This window comes from Sebastes umbrosus, chromosome 18 (assembly GCF_015220745.1).
Source record: "Sebastes umbrosus isolate fSebUmb1 chromosome 18, fSebUmb1.pri, whole genome shotgun sequence".
Lineage (NCBI taxonomy): Eukaryota > Metazoa > Chordata > Actinopteri > Perciformes > Sebastidae > Sebastes > Sebastes umbrosus.
This window is the reverse complement of record NC_051286.1, coordinates 28,117,419-28,120,856: the sequence shown is the minus strand read 5'-3', so window position 1 is coordinate 28,120,856 and position 3,438 is coordinate 28,117,419.

Below are 3,438 nucleotides of genomic sequence, written 5' to 3'. Positions count from 1 at the left end.
GTTCAGATCAGAGGGTTGGTTCAGATCAGAGGGTTGGTTCAGGTGTTCACGGTTGTGACCGATGATCCGTTCAACCACTTCACAAGGTATTTAGCGGAGCCACAAATTCAACTAAACTCCACAGCAAACGGTCGTTAGTAACTGACGTTAGTAACGGTTAGTCAGTAACGGTCGTCAGTAACGGACGTTAGTTAGTAACGGTTAGTCAGTATAGCTAAAGTCGGCTAACGAGCGTTAGCTCAACAACACGCGCGTGCCGAACGCTCGTGAACTTTATTTCCCCTAGTTTTTTTTTTGTTTTTTTCCTCCTTGACCCGGAACTGTCGTTGACCTCTGTCACTCACACGGTACCACTAGTACATGCACACACTCAACTTCATTTAACAATTCAATCTATACGCTGCGAGTTTTAGAGGAAAAAGAAAAGAAGCAGCAGGTGCCACAATCACAATGTCCTGTCTTTAGTAACTATATGTGAGTTGTTATAAAAAAAAAATGAAAGCCCCAAATTGCCAAACCCAAGCAGACTAAAACATGTTGACTTGTGAAAGCCTGTTTCTGATCCTGATGTTGCTAATCACTAGTTTGACCAGGCTAATCCCTGTCCACATTTACTGTATTTGCATTTACCACTCACAGATTAATTTACAAAAAATACGTATACTTCAAGTTTATTTGATGAAGTAAACTTAAGTATAGTTCAAGTATAATCCCAAGTATACTTTATGTAATAAGTATGCTAATATAAATGTACTAGCTGTATACATGTCAGTGTACTACTTGAATAATTCTTGGGACTAAATTGGCCACTTTTTAGTTTATAAAAGTATACTTTTAGTATACTTTAAATGTAAGAGTAGTAAACTAGTTTTCATCCAAATTGTATTTTGTAGCCTACTGCAACTATAATATGAACTATACTACAAGTGAAGTTATAGGTATACTGTTAGTTTATATACTTGTAGCCCACTTTTTAGTTTATGGAAGTACACTTTAAATTATACTCTCCGTAAATTACTAGTATAATAGATTTTAGTATACTTGTAAGTTTTCTTTAAGTGAATTTATAGTACTTAGCCAAATACTTTTCCGTAAACTTTTCAGTATAAGCCAAGTATAGTTGGACTTTTCTGTATACTTGATGGTATAAGCCAAGTATACTTAAGTATCATTTTGTTAAGTATACTGTATCTCTGATAAGTACATAAAAAGTAAACTGAAAGCATACTCTCTTATTTTAAGTTTAAAGAAGTATACTAATAGCATACTTGAATAAACTTCTTTTTTTATAAGGGATAAGATGTGATATATTCATTTTCAAATTGTCATAATATTCTTTCACACTGCAGTTTATGAATATGTCAATCAAAACTGCTCTGTTTAAATGTTTAGAGATCAACCATCCTAGTACAGTAGGGAAGAGGTTCTCAGTTTTTTGGGGCCAGGGACATCTTACAGGGGAGAACATTGTCCAAGGACACCCTCATAATCGTAACATCGATTCAGCATATGCTACTACCATTTATACTCTTAGATGCCGTTAGAACTAGTTGTATTATAAAACTTTTCAACTTCAGACCTGTTTCACAGTGATTAACCGAAACGCATTTCAGTTTGAATCATGTTCAGATACGATGAGATAATCCTTTATTAGTCCCACAGCAGGGAAATTTGCAATGTTATTGAATATTAATACCACTTATATACCTTCAAACGAAGGGAGATTTTATTCAAATTGCATTTGGACTCAACTGGGCAGCATTTATAGCCCACAATTCAAGTAATTGATCTTAAAAGCTTTCAGAAAATGAACAGCAATACTGGTGTAGTCCTAATGAATCCAGATATTTAAATGTACCAGTCTGTAAATATGTACTTTTAAAGGATATAGCACAATTTTACAATTTATAGCAAATGATTTGGCAGATCACCTGACAGAGTGCCACAGACCCCTATTTGAGAATCACTGCAGTAGGGTGACCATTTCCTCTCTGTATGTTTGTTGCTGCTGTGACCTACAGTAGGTAGGATACATTAACATGGGCTGAAAATTGTCATTCACAATATTTCAAGTATGGATTAAGAATATTCTTCAGTACATCACAAAAATAAAGGAGGACACAGATGATGTAGTATATATCAAGATACAAACTGATGTGGTGTCTTTCTCTCACACATGCACAGAAATTGAACTAGCCTACATGTTTTTTTTATATTTCTTGATAAACTGACAAATTAGTTCCATAAGTCAAATATGTGGGTACATGTGAAAGCCAATGCCAATAGTGCAACTCTTTAACGTCTGTCAAATAAAAGAAAATGCGATAATAATGCCTTAACTCAATACATCTTTTGGAGGTTGTAGCAGGCTCAGTTTTAAAGCTAGAGTGAAGATGCTGGCATCATATGAAACTAGAAAACCTAAGGAATCCATTGGTATACCATAATCATAAATCGCAAATGACACATTTTTTTTATCTGCTCAAAATGTACCTTAAAGGGAGATTTGTCAAGTATTTAATACTCTTATCAACATGGGAGTGGACAAATATGCTGCTTTATGCAAATGTATGTATATATTTATTATTGGAAATCAATGAACAACACAAAACAATGACAGATATTGTCCAGAAACCCTCACAGGTACTGCATTTAGCATAAAACAATATGCTCAAATCATAACATGGCAAACTGCAGCCCAACAGGAAACAACAGCTGTCAGTGTGTCAGTGTGCTGACTTGACTATGACTTGCCCCAAACTGCATGTGATTATCATAAAGTGGGCATGTCTGTAAAGGGGAGACTCGTGGGTACCCATAGAACCCATTTACATTCATATATCTGGAGGTCAGAGGTCAAGGGACCCCTTTGAAAATGGACATGCCAGTTTTTCCTCACTAAGAAAAACTTTGGAGCGTTACTTAGCCTCTTTCCCGACAAGGTGGTATGACATGGTTGGTACCAATGGATTCCTTTTCTAGTTTCATATGCTATTTGTAGCTTCACTCTAGCCCTAAAAGTGAACCTGCTAGAGCTTCTGAAAGATGGTAAAGTCAGCGGGTCTCAAAATTATAATGTAAAGAATTATAAACCTAATAAAATAGCATCACATCTAGTATATACACCGATCAGCCATAGCATTATGACCACTGACAGGTGAAGCGAATAACATTGATTATCTGGTTACCATGGCGCCTGGCAGTGGGGGGGATATATTAGACAGCAAGTGAACATTTTGAAATTTGTGTTGGAAGCAGAAAAAATGGGCCAGCGTAAGAATGTGAGTGACTTTGACAAGGGCGAAATAGTGCTGGCTAGGCGACTGGGTCAGAGCATCTCCACAACTGCAGCTCTTGTGGGATGTTCCTGGTCTGCAGTGGTCAGGACCTACCAAAAGTGGTCCAAGGAAGGAGAACTGGTGAACCGGCGACAGGGTC